Here is a 19,855-nt window from a genome sequence, read left to right on the forward strand (position 1 = left end):
CTTAATATGCCCCACCACCTCCCAGTTGGGAGAGCGTCTTTGGGAAATGGGGTCCACCTGAAGGACACCATGGCATGTTGGACCCATTGCTCAGAGTATTGGGCATTTCCATCAAATGAGAAATCATCTCATGTCCAGATTCCAGTTGAGGCCTGAAAGCTGCCAACTTTCCCTTTATTAATTCCCCCAAAGACACAAATTGGTACAGGACATCTGACAATGGAAACCAGCTCTGGACAAATGTCTACCTCCCCATCCCGTTGGCAATCAGCTTTTCAAAAGTCCACATTTTTTTTAACCACTCATTCTCTGCCAAGTACTAAGTAGGTAGCAAGTTTCGAAGAGTAGTAATGATTCTCCAATGATCATTCCAAGTGTTTTGCTCAAAGTTCTCTCCTACCTTCTGTCTCTTGGCTTTAGGAAAAAGAAAGGAATAGATTTTGGTCAAAATAGTTTCCCTAGGGCATGTAGAGTTTGTTCAGATCAATCATCAGAAATATGAAGGGTCTCTTGACTTCAAAGGGGAACAGAGTTCTTGCTCTTCCTGCTCTTAGTTCTCCATTCTCTGAACATCCCATTCTAAACAGGGAGGATTTTGTCTGTTCTTCATAAAAGATAAGACTTTCTCACATGCTCTCTGCATATACTGCCCGGGGAAGAAACAAAAGGCAGCACACATGAAGGGCTTTGTGGTTGAAATCCCCATCATTCCTCTCGAAGATTCTACCTAATTTGCCTAAGGCTTTTCTGTCCTTATGGAAAGGGTTGCTAGACAAATCGAGAGACTTAGCATTTAGTCGATATTGAGATGGACTCAAAAAATGTATGTAAAATCAATCAAAATATGTATATTCACTATAAAGTAAGTATATTTTGTATATTTTAATAAATCAATAATAAAGTATTTTTTGTAAAATATAACGATTAATTTTGGTAAAGCGGCTAAAAGTAATTCATCTATTCTCTTTAAGATTCTACCTAATTTGTATAGGTCTTATTTCCGGGCTTTACAGAAATGTATATTGCTATAGAAAAATTGAGATACTTAATATTACTGATATTCAGATAGATCTATATGTACATATAAAATAATTTATCAAAATATGTAGATATTATGTATGAATTATATTTGTCATGTGTATATTATTAACTTAAATAATAAATTATTTTAAAATATGTCTATTAATTTATTAGTCTATTTTATCTTCTCTAAGATTCTACCTAAATTGCCTAAGATCTTTTTTCTGAGGCTTTACTTAGAGGTTTTCTGGATAAGTCGATAGTCTTAAGATGTACTTGATATTGAGATCAATCAATATATATGTATAAAATAAATAATTAACATTTGTAGATATTGTATATATATTTAATTTCTATATATATGTATAAATATTTTAAGCAATAAATATTTTTCAATTACTTCTATTACTGTGCAAAGGCAAAAATTAATCTAAGAATGGTTGGAGGGAACAGTGTTTGTGGTGTGTATTTGTTGCGGTACCATCCATTCCAAGGGAGATTGCAAATATCATGATGAAAACATCTGCTATTGAAATAATCAAATAAATGAAACCTGAATATTAAATTGTTCTTTTACTTTTTTATATAAAATTGTGTGTACAGTGCGTTCTATCTAGTGTTTTGGTGGAATTTTTGTTTTTTGAAGTGTATGCTAATCAAATTGTAAAAGAATCACTCAGTCACTCAGAGAGAATACTGAAGTTTCACTACCCATTAAACCAGGTAAAGGCCACAAAACAAAATGAGATTAAAGTCTTACTTCAGTGAATGGGCTTCTTCTCTCAACTAACTATAAATTCATCAGGATTTAATCTTTAACCAGCAAATGCTCCATGGATGTTAAAAGCACTCCATTCTTCAACTCTCTTGTTTGGGAATCTTTGAATCTTGGAGACTTCTCATGAAGAATATATCTCTATAGCCAAGTGGTTCAAATCGATGCATCTAACATGTACGTAACATCCAATCACCATTCCTGACACCATTCGACCATTTGGTTTCCTTGTACAATGATAGCTATGGCCTTGAGGAAAACCTGAGAAAAGCCCTCTTCTAACTCATGACATGCTCAAGCCCTCATGAGCATGGGAAGGAGTGTATTGCCCCCAAACTTAGCTTGTCTGATAAGGAATGAAGAAGAAATGGCTTCAAAATTGTGATTCACAGAGCTACTCAGTTCAAATGTTTGATAAAATCAATTACGAGGAACAATAATAAACATCAAATAATCAAAACCTCTCTCATCATCAACAATGTCTCACTGCCAATCTACTTGCTATCAATCCAGAAGGCACACCCTCAGTTTCTTCGTTTTTCTTGTCCCTACAACCAGGCAACACTTGAACAATGCTCATCAAGAGGGCTTCAGCATTCTCAACAGAGTCTCCCATTGGATTGTGGTTCCAAATGTCAAACAGCCCCACAGGAGGCCTAGGTATTCTGGATCTAATCTCCTTGCATCTTCTGAGCGTTTCATGAACCATAACATCATCTTTTCTTCTGCAATCACACACAGGTACTCATCTACCACACATTTGGACAATACACTCCAAGGGATGCTTGATTTATGCAGGCTGGAATTTGCTTCCTTCAATTGAGGGATCTTTTCTTTTCTGTCCTTGCTCAATCACTAATTGTGCTGATGGAAACAATCTGTACATCTCCCAAAGAACAAACTCTTACGTGATGGGGTTTACCTGTAGTACAGCTGCCAAGCCTATATCCTCCCGCCCCTCCTTTTTTTTTCACTGCTCACAATGGAAGCAACTGCCAGACAACAACATGAAAATCCCACTCAACACTTTTAGTTGGGATGTAGCCATAATTTTAAATATTCATGATTACTTGATCTTAAATATGTCTAATGATCTTTCTCCTTCTCCTCCCCTTTGTCCTCCTTTCTCTTGACCTCATAACCATCCTTCTTCTATTCTAATCAGAACCTTTCTTTGTCCTTTACCTAATGATCTGTAAATCTTTGTCAGTTATTCTCTGCAGGTAGTGCTCAGAAAAGAAAGAAAAAGAAACACATATAAAGAGGTAAGTGACTGCAATCCAAAATATTTCTACTCTGATATTCTTCCTTATTTTCATAGTATTTTTATTTCTGTATGTCTACAATGACATGTTCTTTAGAGATACATTATGACTTACTAGTTACATATGTATATAAATCAAATATATATATATATATATATATATAAAATTAATATACAAATTTAAACACCTTTAAAGTTATATAAATATTGTTGCTTGGAAGCATTGTTTGAGGTTATGTATTGAGTGCTGTCATACAATCAGTTCAAAGTCAGATTGCAAAAGTCATGGTAAAAACATGTTCCTTTCAAATTATCAAGTTTATCTTTGATATAAAAATATTACTTCATATTAATTTACAAAATTATGGGTATCATGTGTCTATCTGGTTTTCTGGTGGAATTGTTGTTTCTTTTGGAGCATAATTGAACAGGTTAAGAAAATATAATTCTTGCTCACTCTGAGAGAATATTGATTTTTCTATTGTCTGTTACCTACCTGAAGCCCCTCAAATTGAAACTTGAGGAAAGACATTGATCCATTGAAGGGGCCTCATTTGAATAACTATATGCTCATCTGGATTTAATTCACCAGCGCCAGGTGCCATTGTAAGTTGACATCACTTTGCCCCTGATTGCTCTTTTTATGGAATTGTTTGGATCTTGAGATCTCTTGTCAAGAATATATCTCCACTGCTACACTGTTCCACAAAGTATACAACCTAATGCCAACATCAACTCATTACTCCTTACATCAGTGGCCATATTGTTCAATGGAGAATGGATGCTATGGTCTTCAGAAAACTTCACCAAAACTCTTATTGTTCACCTTGGCCATGTTTAACATGATTTAAACCCTTGATCATGGAAAAGAGCCTACAGTTCACAGACATGGAACCACAAAACCCTTATCTGTTGAGAAATAAAAAGAGAAATGGTCCCCAAATTCAGGATCACATACCTACTTGGCCACAAACTGATAGTACATTCATACATGATTAGAAAATCCAAAATAAGTTGACAAACACATACCTACTTAGCCACAAACTGATAGTATGTTCACAGAAGATTAAAAAATCCAAAATAAGTTGATGAAAATAACACCCTTAACCGCCAGTCCACTCACCACCACGCCTGAAGGCAAATGCCCAGTTACTCCTTTGCGTTTTGTTTCTCAGCAACTTGTCATTATTTTGAAAAATTCAGGATCACATACCTACTTGGCCACAAACTGATAGTACGTTCATAGATGATTAGAAAATCCAAAATAAGTTCACGAACACATACCTACTTAGCCACAAACTGATAGTATGTTCATAGAAGATTAGAAAATCCAAAATAAGTTGACAAAAATATCACCCTTAACCGCCAGTCCACTCACCACCACGCCTGAAGGCAAATGCCCAGTTACTCCTTTGCGTTTTGTTTCTCAGCAACTTGTCATTATTTTGAAGCAGACACACAACAATCCCTGATGAGCTCATCAAGAGTGTCTCTAGCAGCCATTGTAAAGAATTCTATTGCATTTGACTCAGCTCAAGCCTCGGGTAGGTTCAGATGCCCTCAGCCCAGCTTTCATTTCCCGACCTCTGATGGAGCCTATTTTTCCATCCCTCCCTCAGTCACACATACACAGGGTACTTTGTGTTACACACTTTGGCACGTAGCCTTATAAGTTTCTTGCTCAGCCAGGCTTCAATTTCCTTCATTCAGTTGGATGACTTGCCAAATACTCCATGGTGATCTCTGGACAATGTACTTATCCAAAAGAACACCTTCCTCGCCTGGTTTCCACACAGAACTGCTCTCGAGCCAGGCCTTATTCACTTCTTTGTGTCATCGTGAACATACACAACTTTGAGACATAAATGGACACCTTCCACCATCCTCCTTCCTCCCAAACTTTTCTTCTACTTTCCTTGACACTGTTTTCCCCCATCTATCTCCATTCCGAAGTCAAATTGGTCAAAAATTTCGTTTAGTACCAGGAGGAATTTTCAACCTCTTTCTTTACTATAAAGACTCTTTCATTTATTCACTTTTCATTGTCCCAACTAACTGGCTTCTGTAGATGAATCCGCCTGATTTCAATTTTTCTTTCTCTCTCATCCATTGCCAACAATTTAAAAGGAAGCTTTTGGATAAGTCTTCACTTTATTCTCAGACAAAATTCATTGCCCAAATTCAAAGGTCATTCTCATACCATTTTCGTTTCTGTTCCCAAACCCTGTTCTCTTCTACACTCTAGGTTATTTTTCTCATTTTCCTTGTAGCCCAGTCTTTTGCGCTTTCATCAATCATAGCTGCTCTTTCTCACTTGGTGCTGCATCTGACTTCTTGTCAATTCCTTTATTAAACTCTCACCTCTGAAAAATCCAATCTGTGTCCTCTTCCATCATCTGAACACTAAAGATTAGATTTCAGGCTACCTGAAAGCCTCTTCCATGAGCCCTGATCAAGGTCTTGATCTAGTTTTTCAGACACCCAATGCAGTAGGCTTTGTTCTTTTCCTTTCATCTACTTCACTTTCACCCAAGGGTCTCAAAACCTGGAGAAGAGAGTCCGCCAAATCCATGCACCCCAACTTGATAGCACCAGTCATTCAATTAGCCTCAGCCATTGTCTTGGTTACTGTGCACTACTCAATTATTTCCCTAGAAATGGGTCAAGTGGGAGGCTGACTGTCAATTGGGTTCCCAAATATGTACAGATTCCACCTGGCTCTACCATTGCTTTTAACCTCAGGTTTCTAGGGATGCGTAAATTACTTTCCCTGACCTTGCCAATGAGGCACCGACCCATTGCATGTCTTCAAAAGTGCTAAACATAACCCCCTCAACTCTGTTAAATATTTTTACTTTTAAAACATATGCAAACATAATTTTCAACATTCACCCTTTCAAATCCATTTATTCCAATTTCTTCCCTTCCTTCCCCTCACTCACTCCTTTAGAAAGCAAGTAACACAAAATATATTGAGCATGTGCAATTTATACATACATACATATATATATATGTGTATATATATATATATATATATATATATATATGTTTCCACAGTTATCATATTGCAAAAGAAAACTAAGATCAAAAAGGGAAAAAATGAGAAAAGATCAAAATGCAAGGAAAAAATAACAAAAAGGGTGAAAATACTGTTTTCATCCTCAGTTTCCACAATCCTTTCTCTAGTTATAGATGGCTCTTTTTACCACAAAACCATTAGACCTGCCCTGAAGAATCACCCATGTCATGAAGTTTTCCTACTTTTGCATCCAGCACTTGACATGGAATTTGAAAGAATGGTTTGGGCTACCTCCTTACATCTTGTGTTATTGGTTATACACATTGTCTCACTGTCTACATCTTTATTTGTGTTTCTATTCCCAAAGCCTATTCTCTTCCCTTTATAGTTACCTTCTCATTTTCCTTGCAGCCCAAACCTTGCATTCATCTGTCACGAGTGTCTTTCTCATTTGGGCTATTTCTGGACCCTATTGGACAATTACCACCACAATTATTGAACTTGCCTGAAAATCAACTTGACTTTTTCAGCCCAAGCTCCCGCACTCCTTCCCTCAAAGCCTCCCTAATAAGTGCTGCCTATGTCTGTAAAAGAACCTGCGAGATGACTAAAACCATTACATTGAATTCCCAATCCCTATTATGCACACCTCACATTTTGATTTCCTTCACGCTAATTGTACAATATTTCAGAGTCTGATTCTTTTGTACATCAAAATAACGTTTTGGTCAAGTATACTATTGTGTATCTAATTTATGTTTTAACATATTTAACATCTACTGTCATCCGCCATCTAAGGGAGGGGGGGGGGGTAAGAGGTGAAAAATTGGAACAAGAGGTTTGGCAATTGTTAATGCTGTAAAGTTACCCATGCATATATCCTGTAAATAAAAGGCTATTAAATAAAATTAAAAAAAGAAATTACATATAGCAATGGCACTGCCCATTAAAAAAAAAAAATAAGTGCTGCTCAACCACTTCCTTCTCATTTTTCTCAGATATTCATTCATATGGGGCTTTTTAAAAAATTTTTCCTTTCCATCTATGTCATCTTCTACCCAGAGGCCGCATATTCTGGAGATATGTTCTGTCAACCCCTCTCAGTCTGTGGCTTGCTGATAACCCCAATGTCCTTCAGTTGGCCTCAGAATGTGTGCTTCTTCTACCAACAGCATCCTCTCAGTTTTCTTATCAAGTTCCTTTGGTGTTGATTAATGTGGGGTCCTGGACATATAAGATGCTTTCTTTCCCTCTACCATGGCTTTCAACCTGCATCTCCCCTGGAAAAAATTAGATTCACTTGCCATGCTTCTTGTAGAACTTGCACAAAGGCCATTACATGCCTGCAAAGTTATTCAGCACAATGGCCTCATCTCTTGGGATTGGGATTCGGCAGATCCAGCAGTTTTCCCTTCTGGGGAACAGTCAAATAAAATCCATAACTAGAAGATAGGAAGTCCCAACGACACAACTGGAGAAACCATTTAGGTTGAGCTGGGAAGTTTTAAGAACCAAAAAACCTAGAAGGTGTCTTGTGAAACTCCTCATGGATAAGGGGCAGAGTACTCACCTGGAACGATGAGGTGTTCTCTACTAATCCATTCTAATATCTAAAAAACTTAAGAAATAGTGATGGAATTTCCTGTGGGAGGAAAGGGGAGGAATGATTCCATAAAATTCTATTAGAAATTTTTCTTTGATTTATACCAGGAATGCAGGGTTGGTTCAATATTAGAAAACTATCAATATAATGGCCATATTAATAACCAAATTAACAAAACCATATAAGATCTCAATGATGCAGAAAAGCATTGATAAATCCAACATCCATTCCTATTAAAACCCTGAGAGTATATAGGAATAAGTGGACTTTTCCTTAAAAATAATCAGTAGCATCTATTGAAACCATCAGTAAGCATCATATGTAATGGGGAAAAACTCGGCAACCATTCCCACGAAGTATCAGAGGAAACACATGCCCACTATCACTGTTACTATTCATATTGTATTAGAAATGCTAGCTTTACAGCAGAGTTGAAAGAGATGAAAGGAATTATATAGTCAATGAGGAAAACCAATTATAACCTTTTGCTGATGATATGATATATACTTAGAGAACCCCAGAGATTCTACTAAAAGGTATTAGAAATAATCCACAACTTTAGCAAAGCGTAGAAATAAAACCCACATAAACCCACATATAAATCATCATATTCTTATATATATATATATATATATATATATATATATATATATATATATATATATATATATATATATATCACTAACAATCAGCTCTCTCTCAGAGTTAAGCAAAGAGAAATTCCATTTAAAATAACTACTGATAGTATAAAAATACTTAGAATCTATCTCAAGGAAAATCAGAAACTTTATGAGCAAAAATTACAAACCACTTTTTCACACAAATTAAGTCTGATCTAACCAACTGGAAAAATATTAAATGCTCTTGGATAGGGCGAGCAAATTTTTTTTTTTTTTTTAAATTTAATAGCCTTTTATTTACAGGATATATACATGGGTAACTTTACAGCATTAACAATTGCCAAAACTTGTTCCAATTCTTTTTCACCTCTACTCCCCCCACCCCCTAAAATGGCAGGATGACCAGTAGATGTTAAATATATTAAAATATAACTTAGATACACAATAAGTATACATGACCAAAACATTATTTTGTTGTACAAAAGAATCAGACTCTGAATTATTGTACAATTAGCTTGTGAAGGAAATCAAAGATGCAGGTGTGCATAAATATAGGACTGGGAATTCAATGGCTGGTTTCTAGTCATCTCCCCAGAGTCTTTTTCTGGGTATAGTTAGTTCAGTTCATTACTGCTCCATTAGAGATGATTGCTTTGGATTGTTAAGGAGGATGGCCTGATCCATCAGGACCGTCATCTAGTATTGTTGTTGAAGTATATAACGATCTCCTGGTCCTGCTCATTTCACTTAGCATCAGTTCGTGTGTAAGTCTCTCCAGGCTTGAAATCATCCTGTTGGTCATTTCCTTACAGAACAGTAATATTCCATAATTTTCATATACCACAATTTATTCAGCCATTCTCCAAGTGATGGACATTCCTTTTCTGCCCAGTTTCTAGCCAATACACAAAAGGGTCACAAAACACTTCCAGCACATACAGGTCCCTTTCCTTTCTTTATAATCTCTTTGGGATATAACTCAGTAGTAACACTGTTGATCAGGGTATGCACAGTTTGGATAACTTTTTGAGCATAGTTCCAAACTACTCTCCAAAATGGTTGGATTCGTTCACAACTCCACCAACAATGGTATTCAATGTTGACCCTTCAATTCTGCAAATTGGGAATCGTGTAGAAAGCCAGCAATCCGCCCATTAATCCAAACACCCGACTACATACACCAAACACAATTTTCATGGTGCAACTGGGCAGACAATCCACCTGAAGCACTCCATAGAGCAGAGGCCATTGGTGAGCCCAAGCGATCCTTGCTAGCTAGAGGCTGGCTCAGAAATTTCTGCATAGACAAGGGGCAGTCGACTCTCACCTGGTCTGGATGAGGCGGACTATGTCAACGCACTCTCCTTTATCTAAAACAAAAACAGAAAGAAAAAATAAGCAATAGCCGTGGAACATGATGTGCCTTGAAAGGTGCGAATAGTCATGCTAAGAAACCTCTAGGCTTCCACAATTACACTCAAAACCTGACCTCTCCCACTCTTTTGCACACAAAGAATTATGCCCTTCCAGCTAAGGAATTGGGACAGTCTATACGAAACTTCTTTATATGCCCCATCATCTCCCAAATGGGTATGGTCCCATTGGGAATTTGGGTCCACGTCAAGGACACCATGCCATTTTTTAATCATTTCTCTCCCCGAGGATTTGGTATAGATGAGGAATTAGTTAATCCCAAGGATATTTTGGATGCCTGCTAGATGGACACTTTCCACCTTGGAATAGCCCCCATGGAGAGAAATTGCTCACATTATTTTTGGGATGGCTAAAAGCTGTGGAAAAATGTCTGAATTGGCAATCAACTTTGGAAAATCCACATCGAATGGCCACCGATTCTCTGCAGAGCAGTAATTGGAGAGACACTTTCAAGACACTTTCAATTATCTTTCTAAGTGTTCACTTCCAAGTTCTCTCTACTTCTAGAATGCTTTCTTGAACTCCTGAATAAGAGAAGGATTCGATTTGCCTTGGTGATGGCAATGCAAGTTCTTTACAAAAACTACTGAAAGGTTGGCCTATATCAGTCATCTGTAAGGGCTGAAGGTCATTGGGATTCCCAGACATAGTGCAGATTCGCTCTGGCTCTACCCTTGCCCCGAACTCCTTCACCTAGCAATAAAATGGATTGGGTTTCTCTGCCCCCTCTGAAATTGGTGCAGAATCCATTTCATGCCTGCAAATGTATCAACCACCACCTCAATTGTTACCACTCAGATTGGGTAGCAGTCAGCCCAGGAAGCAGTAAGCCATACTAAGGCCACAGAACATCCTCCCTAGCCTCCCGAGGACACCCTCCAACTGGAGCACTCCAGAAAGCATAGGAGGCCCCTGGGATCTGGAGGAGATCCATCCTAGCTAGAAGAGGCATCAGGTTGTATCCAATTTACAAAGGGGCAGTAAACTCACCAGTTCTGGGTGAGGCGGGCTCTGCCGACGAACTCTCCTTTATCTAAAACAAAAACAGAAAGGAAATATAAGCAATAGCCGTGGAACATGATGTGCTTTGAAAGGTGCGCATAGTCATGCTAAGAAACCTCTAGGCTTCCACAATTACACTCAAAACCTGACCTCTCCCACTCTTTTGCACACAAAGAATTGGACTTTGTGTCTTCTCCAAACCCAAGCCCTACCAGCTAAGGAATTGGGACAGTCTATACCAAACTTCTTTATATGGTCCTTCACCTCCCAAATGGGAATGGTCCCATTGGGAATTTGGGTCCACGTCAAGGACACCATGCTATTTTTTAATCATTGCTCTCCCCGAGGATTTGTTGTAGATGAATAATTAGTTATTCCAAAGGTTATTTTGGATGCCTGCTAGATGGACACTTTCCACCTTGGAATAGCCCCCATGGACGGAAATTGCTCACATTATTTCTTCGGATGGCTAAAAGCTGTTGAAAAATGTCTGAATTGGCAATCAACTTTGGAAAATTCATGTTGAATAGCCACCGATTCTCTGCAGAGCAGTAATTGGAGAGACACTTTCAAGACATTTTCAATTATCTTTCTAAGTGTTCACTTCCAAGTTCTCTCTACTTCTAGAATGCTTTGTTGAACTCCTGAATAAGAGACGGATTCGATTTGCCTTGGTGATGGCAATGCAAGTTCTTTACACAAACGACTGAAAGGTTGGCCTCTATCAGTCATGTGTAAGGGCTGAAGGTCATTGGGATTCCCATAAATAGTGCAGATTCGCTCTGGCTCTACCGTTTCCCCAAACTGCTTCACCTAGCAATAAAATGGAATGGGTTTCTCTGCCCCCTCTGAAATTGGTGCAGAATCCATTTCATGCCTCCAAATCTATCCAACACAACCTCAATTGTTACCACTCAGACTGGGTAGCAGTCAGCCCAGGAAGCAGTCTGCCTTACAAAGGCCACAGAACATCCTCCCTAGGCACCCGAGGACACCCTCCAACTGGAGCACTCCAGAAAACATAGGAGGCCCCTGGGATCTGGAGGAGATCCATCCTAGCTAGAAGAGGCATCAGGTTGTATCCAATTTACAATGGGGCAGTAAACTCACCAGTTTTGTATGAGGCGGGCTCTGCCGACGCACTCTCCTTTATCTAAAACCAAAACAGAAGAAAAAAATAAGCAATAGCCGTGGAACCTGATGTGCTTTGAAAGGTGCGAATAGTCATGATAAGAAACCTCTAGGCTTCCACAATTACACTCAAAACCTGACTTTTCCCACTGTTTTGCACACAAAGATTTGGACTTTGTGTCTTCTCCAAACCCAAGCCCTACCAGCTAAGGAATTGGGACAGTCTATACGAAACTTCTTTATATGCCCCATCATCTCCCAAATGGGAATGGTCCCATTGGGAATTTGGGTGCACATCAAGGACACCATGCCATTTTTTAATCATTTCTCTCCCCGAGGATTTGGTGTAGATGAGGAATTAGTTAATCCCAAGGATATTTTGGATGCCTGCTAGATGGACACTTTCCACCTTGGAATAGCCCCCATGGAGAGAAATTGCTCACATTATTTCTTGGGATGGCTAAAAGCTGTGGAAAAATGTCTGAATTGGCAATCAACTTTGGAAAATCCACATCGAATGGCCACCGATTCTCTGCAGAGCAGTAATTGGAGAGACACTTTCAATTATCTTTCTAAGTGTTCACTTCCAAGTTCTCTCTACTTCTAGAATGCTTTGTTGAACTCCTGAATAAGAGACGGATTCGATTTGCCTTGGTGATGGCAATGCAAGTTCTTTACACAAACTACTGAAAGGTTGGCCTCTATCAGTCATCTGTAAGGACTGAAGGTCATTGGGATTCCCAGACATAGTGCAGATTCGCTCTGGCTCTACCCTTACCCCGAACTGCTTCACCTAGCAATAAAACGGATTCGGTTTCTCTGCCCCCTCTGAAATTGGTGCAGAATCCATTTCATGCCTGCAAATGTATCCAACACCACCTCAATTGTTACAACTCAGACTGGGTAGCAGTCAGCCCAGGAAGCAGTCCGCCTTACAAAGGCCACAGAACATCCTCCCTAGGCACCCGAGGACACCCTCCAACTGGAGCACTCCAGAAAACATAGGAGGCCCCTGGGATCTGGAGGAGATCCATCCTAGCTACAAGAGGCATCAGGTTGTATCCAATTGCTGCAAGTAGCAACTCACTAGTTCTGATGAGGCGGGCTCATTGACGCACCTCCTCATCTGACAAAGAAAGAAAAAACAAGCAATAGCTGTGAACATGAGATGTGCTTTAGCAGTGCATAGCTTCAAGAAACCCCAGGGCTTCCACAATTAAGAACACCAAAACCTGACTTTTCCTGACTGTTTTTGCACACAAAGATTTGGATCTTGTGTCTTCCAAACCCAAAGCCCTACCAGCTAAGGAATCGGGACAGTCTACATGAAACTTCTTTATATAAAGCCCCATCATCTCCCCAAATGGGAATGGTCCCATTGTAATGGTACATCAAGGACACCATGCTATTTTTTAATCATTTCTCTCCATAAGGATTTGTGTAGATATGAATTAATCCTAAGAAGTTATTTTGATGCTCATAGATGAACACTTTCCAATTTTGGAATAGACCCTGGAGAGAAATTGCTCGCATTGTTTCATGGATGCTTAAAAGGTGTGTGGAAATGTCTGAATTGGCAATGAACTTTGGAAAATCAACATCTAATGGCCACCTATTCTCTGTAGAGCAGTAATTGGAGAGACTTCAAGGCCTTCGTGATTATCCACTGGTCTTCTAAGTGTTCCCTCCTAAGTTCTCTACTTCAATTATACGTTTTTAACCTGTGAATAAGAGACAGATTCGATTTGCCTTGGTAGTGCAATGCAAGTTCTTACACAAATCACCAGTGTCATTTATCAGTCATCTGTATGGCTGTTATTGGGATTCTCAGATATAGTGCATTCTGCCTGCTCACCCCACCCCTTGAACTGCTCACCTAGCAATAAAATGGATTGGGTTTCTCTGCCCCTCTGAAATTGGTGCAGAACTATTTCATGCCTGCAAATGTATCTACCACCACCTCAATTGTTACCACACCAGACTGGGTAGCAGTAACGGAAGCAGTAAGTCACACAAAGGCCCCAGAACACCCCTCCTAGGCACCCGAGTGATGTCTCCAACTGAGCACCTGTGTTTGCTAGGCACCTGGGATCTGGAGAGATCCATCCTAGCTACAAGAGGCACTCAGGTTGTGTCCAATTTACAAAGGGCAGTAAACCCACCAGTTCCTGATGAGGCTCTGCCGACACACCTCCTTTATCTAAAACAAAAACAGAAAGAAAAATACAATAGCCGTGAACATGATGTGCGTTGAAAGGTGCGAGTCAGTCATGCTAAGAAACCCTAGGCTTCCAAGCAATTACACTCAAAACCTGACCTCTCCCACTCTTTTGCACACAAAGAATTGGACTTTGTGTCTTCTCCAAACCCAAGCCCTACCAGCTAAGGAATTGGACTGTCTATACCAAAACTTCTTTATATGCTCTACTATCTCCTGTAAATGGGAATGTCCTATTAAATTTGTGGTCCACGTCTAGGACACCATGCTATTTTTTTTAATCATTTCTCCCGAGGATTTGGTAGATGAGGAATGAGTTAATCCCAAGGTTATTTTGGATGTTGTTGATGGACATTTTCCACCTTGAATAGCCCCCATGGAGAGCAGAAATTGCTCCATTATTTCTTGGGATGTATAAAAGCTTTGGAAAATGTCTGACCACAATCAACTTTTGGAAAATCCAATACCGAATGGCCATCAGATAACGGCAGCAGTAATTGGAGAGACACTTTCAAGGCTCTCTGGATTATCCAATTATCTTCTAAGTGTTCACTTCCAAGTTCTCTATCAAGAATACTTGTTGAACTCAGAATAAGAGACTGATTCGATTTGGCTTGTTGATACAATGCCCTTTCCACAAACGATTGAAAGGTTGGCCTATATCAGTCACCTGTAAGGGCTGAAGGTCATTGGGATTCCCAGAAATAGTGCAGATTCGTCTGCCTCTACTCCCTTTGCCCCGGAACACCAGCTTCACTTGCTAACAAATTGGATTGGGTTTCTCTGCCTCCGAAATTGGTGCAGAATCCATTTCATGCTGCAAATCTATCCACCACCACCTCAATTGTTACCACCAGACTGGGTAGCAGTCAGTCCAGAAGCAGTCAGCCATACAAAGGCCGCAGAACATCCCTCCCTAGGCAACCTGAGGACAACCTCCAAACGGTAGCACCAGAAAAACATAGGGAGGCCCCTCAGATCTGGAGGAGATCCATCCTAGAAGGAAGAGGCATCAGGTTGCATCCAATTCTTACAAAGGGCAGTAAACTCACCAGTTCTGGATGATGCGTTCTGCCGACGCACTCCTCTCCTTATCTAAGACAAAACAGAAAACAAAAATAAGCAACAGTCGTGGAACATGATGTGTCAAAGGTGTGCATAGTCATGCTAAGAAACCTCTAGGCTTCCCACAATTACTTCCTCAAAACCTGACTTTTCCACTCTTTTGCACACAAAGATTTGACCTTGGTGTCTTCCAAACCCAAGCCCTACCAGGCTAAGGAAATTTGTATGAAGTTCCATAATGAAACTTCTTTGTTATGTTCTATCATTCCAAATGGGAATGGTCCCATTGGGGAATTTGGGTAACATCAAGGACACCATGTTATTTTTTTAACTACTTCTTCCAAGGATTTGGTGATAAGGAATTGTTAATCCTAAGGTTATTTTTGATGCTCAAGTTAGATGAAATTTTCCACCTTGGACAGCTCCCCATGTAGAAATACTGCATTGTTTCATGTATACAAAAGGTGTGGAAAATGTCTGAATTGGCAATGAACTTGAAAATCATCATCTAATGGCCACCCATTCTCTGTAGAGCAGTAATTGGAGAGACTTTCAAGGCTCTTCGTGATTATCCACCTTTTCTATGTTCCTCCTAAGTTCTTCTACTTCAATTATACGTTTTTAACTCCAGAATAAGAGACGGATTCGATTTGCCTTGGTGGTGGCAATGCAAGTTTCACACAAACTGACTGAAAGGTTGGCCTACATCAGTCAATCTGTAAGGGCTGAAGGCCTGGCTGACCCCAGATATAGTTCAGGATTGGCTCTGGCTCTACCCTTGCCCCGAACTGCATCACCTGTTAATAAAATAGATTGGGTTTTCTGCCCTCTGAAATTGGTAGAATCCATTTCATGCCAAAATGTATCTACCACCACCTCAATTGTTACCACTCAGACTGGGTAGTAGCCAGCCCAGGCCAGTAAGTCAAGGCCAGCGTCCCCCGTGAACATCCTCCCTAGGCACCTGAGGACACCTCCAGCTGAGCACTCCAGAAAACATAGGAGGCCCCTGGATCTGAGGAGATCCATCCTAGCTAGAAGAGGCACTAGGTTGTATCTAATTTAGTTGTAAGGGGCAGCAAACTCACCAGTTCTGGATGAGGTAATTTCCGCTGACACTTCCTTTATCTAAAACAAAACAGAAAGAAAAATAAGCACAGCCATGAATATGATGCAAAAGAAAGCAAAGGAATAGTCATGCTAAGAAACCCCAGGGCTCAATTACACTCAAACCTGACCTCTCCCACCTTTTACACACAAAGAATTAACTTGTGTGTCTTCTCCAAACCCAAGCCCTACCAGCTAAGGAATTGGGACTGTCTATACCAAACTTCTTTATATGCCCCATCATCTCCCAAATGGGAATGGTCCCATTGGGAATTTGTGTCCACGTCAAGGACACCATGCTATTTTTTAATCATTTCTCTCCCCGAGGATTTGTAGATGAGGAATGAGTTGATCCAAGGTTATTTCGGATGCTCTGCTAGATGGACACACTTTCCACCTGAATAGCCCCCATGGAGAGAAATTGCTCATTATTTCTTGGGACGGCTAAAAGCTGTGGAAAAATGTCTAAATTGGCAATCAACTTTGGAAAATCCACATCGAATGGTCACCGATAATCTGCAGAGCAGTAATGGTATACTTTCTACAAGGCTTCCCCGGATTATCCAATTATTTTCTAAGTGTTCACTTCCAAGTTCTCTCTACTCAAGAATACTTTGTTGAACCCAGAAGAGACTGATTCGATTTGGCTTGTTGACGGCAATGCAAGTCTACACAAACGACTGAAAGGTTGGCCTATATCAGTCATCTGTAAGGGCTGGAAGCTCATTGGGATTCCCCAGACATAGTGCAGATCTGCCTGGCCTACCCTCAACCCCTGAACAGCTTCACCTAGCAACAAAATGGATTGGCCTCTGCCTCTGAAATTGGTGCAGAACCATTTCATGCCTGCAACCCATCCACCTCCACCCTCACCTGTTACCACTCAGACTGGGCAGCAGCTCAGCCCAGAAGCACACACAAAGGCTGCAGAACATCCTCCCTAGGCAACCTGAGACCACCCCTCCCAACTGTAGCACTCCAGAAAACACAGGGAGGCCCCTGGGATCTGGAGGAGATCCATCCAGCCACAGAGTGCATCAGGTTGTATCCACTTGCTGTAAAGGGCAGTACCACTAGTTCTGGATGAGGCGGCTCTGCCGACGCACTTCTCCTTTATCTAAGACAAAACAGAAAGAAAAATAAGCAACAGCTGTGAACATGATGTTTGAAAGGTGCATAGTCATGCTAAGAAACCTCTAGCTTCCCACAATTACCTCCGGGAAAACCTGACCTTCCCACTCTTTTTGCACACAAAGATTTGACTTTGTGTCTTCCAAACCCAGCTCCCACCAGCTAAGGAATTGGGAATAAGTCTATACGAACTCTTTATATGCCCCATCATCTCCAAATGTAAATATCCCATTGGCAATTTAGTTAATCAAGGACAATTGAGCTATTTTTAATCATTTCTCCATAAGGATTTGGTGTAGATATGAATTAGTTAATCCCAAGGTTATTTTGATGCCTGTTAGATGAATACTTTTCCAACTTGGAATAGCCCCCATGGAGAAATTGCTCACATTGTTTCAATATGGATGGCTAAAGGTGGAAAATGTCTGAATTGGCAGAACTTTGAAAATCAATATCTAATGGCCACCCATTCTGCAGAGCAGTAATTGGAGAGACACTTTCAAGGTTTCCTTGATTATCCACCATTTTTCTAAGTGTTCCTCTAAGTTCTCTACTCAATTATACGTTTTTGAACCCGTGAATAAGAGAGGATTCGATTTGCCCTTGGTGGTAGTAATGCAAGTTCTCACACAACTGACTGAAAGGTTGGCTTCATATCCGTCATCTGTAAGGGCTGAAGGTCATTGGGATTCCCAGATATAGTGCAGATTGGCCTGGCTCTACTCCCTCGTCTCGAACTCAAAATCACCCAGCAACAAACAGATTGGCTCTCTGTCTCTGAAATTGGTGCAGAATCCATTTCATGCCTGCAAATGTACTACCACCCTCAATTGTTACCACTCAGACTGTAGCAGTCAGCCCAGGAAGCAGAACAGCACAGCGTCGCAGAACATCCTCCCTAGGCACCCCAGGACACCCTCCAACTGGGCACTCCAGTGCTAGGGAGGGCCCCTGGGATCTGAAGAGATCCATCCTAGCTAGGAAGAGGCATCAGGTTGTATCCAATTTTATAAAGCGGCAGTAAACCTGCTACCTGTTCTTGGATGAGGTGGCTCTGCCGTATTAATTTCCTTTATCTAAACAAAACAGAAAGAAAAAAATAAGCAACAGTTGTGAACATGATGTGCGCGAAAGGTGTAGAAGGTCAAAGCTAAGAAACCCTAGGCTCACAATTACACCTTCAAACCTGACCTTCCCACTCTTTTTGCACACAAAGAATTGGATCTTGTGTCTTCTCCAAACTCAAGCCCTACCAGCTAGGAATTGGGACTGTCTATACAAACTTTTATATGTCTCATCATCTCCCAAATGGAATGGTCCCATTGGGAATTTTGTCCACGTCTAGACACCATGCTATTTTTAATCATTTTCCCGAGATTTGGTGTATGAGAATGAGTTAATCCCAAGGTTATTTTGGATGCCTGCTAGATGGACACTTTCACCTTGAATAGCCCCATGAGAGAAATGTTCACATTATTTCTGGATGATAAAAGCTGGGGAAAATGTCGAATTGGCAATCAACTTTGGAAATCCACATCAAATGGCTACCGATAATCTGCAGAGCAGTAATTGAGATATCTCAAGGCTCTTCGATTATCCACTATTTTCTAAGTGTTCACTTCCAAGTTCTCTACTTCAAGAATACTTTTGTTGAACTCCAGAATAAGAGACTGATTCGATTTGGCTTGTTGATGCAACAAAGTTCTTTTTTACACAAACGACTGAAAGGTTACTTATATCAATCATCTAGGTATTGAAGCGGTCATTGGGATTCCAGACATAGTGCAGACTGCCTGGCTCTACTCCTCGTCTCCCGAACAGCTTCACCTAGCAATAAATGGATTGCCTCTGCCCCTCTGAAATTGGTGCAGAATCCATTTCATGCCTGCAAACTCATCCACCTCACCACCTCAATTCACACTCAGACTGGGCAGTCAGCCCAGGAAGCAGCCAAATACAAAGGCTGCAGAACATCCTCCTAGGGTACCTGAGTGACACCTTCCAACTGTAGCACTCCAGAAAGAAACATAGGAGGCCCCTTGGATCTGAGTGAGATCCATCCTAGCTACAAGAGGAACAGGTCATCAATTTACAAAGGGCAGTAAACTCAACAGTTCTGGATGTGGAGGGTTTGCTGACGCACTCTCCTTTATCTAAGACAAAACAGAAAGAAAAATGTTAAATAGCCGTGGAACATGATGTGCTTTGAAAGGTGCGCATAGTCATGCTAAGAAACCTCTAGGCTTCCACAATTACACTCAAAACCTGACTTTTCCCACTGTTTTGCACACAAAGATTTGGACTTTGTGTCTTCTCCAAACCCAAGCCCTACCAGCTAAGGAATTGGGACAGTCTATACGAAACTTCTTTATATGCTCTTCATCTCCCAAATGGGAATGGTCCCATTAATTTCAAAAATAATCAAGGACACCAAGCTATTTTTTAATCATTTTCCATAAGATTTGT

General features: G+C 40.3%; 1 long non-coding RNA gene across 17 annotated transcripts in view; it reads right to left on the reverse strand.

Annotated features, from left to right (window-relative positions):
• LOC116420428 overlaps window positions 1–19,855 on the reverse strand; it is a 75,436-nt gene that overhangs the window by 22,175 nt on the left and 33,406 nt on the right. For 6 of the 17 annotated variants that reach the window (XR_004230760.1, XR_004230746.1, XR_004230747.1 and 3 more), the window contains one exon: window positions 10,726–10,768. The exons of 2 other annotated variants lie outside the window; for them this stretch is intronic. This is a non-coding gene — a long non-coding RNA (uncharacterized LOC116420428). Of the gene's footprint in view, window positions 1–9,628; window positions 9,672–10,725; window positions 10,985–11,847; window positions 11,891–12,311; window positions 12,562–12,759; window positions 12,852–16,239; window positions 16,255–19,855 lie in introns of those variants that run through there. 9 more of the 17 variants (XR_004230754.1, XR_004230750.1, XR_004230751.1 and 6 more) reach the window with 6 other exon arrangements.

Source organism: Sarcophilus harrisii, unplaced genomic scaffold (assembly GCF_902635505.1).
Source record: "Sarcophilus harrisii unplaced genomic scaffold, mSarHar1.11, whole genome shotgun sequence".
Classification (NCBI taxonomy): Eukaryota; Metazoa; Chordata; class Mammalia; order Dasyuromorphia; family Dasyuridae; genus Sarcophilus; species Sarcophilus harrisii.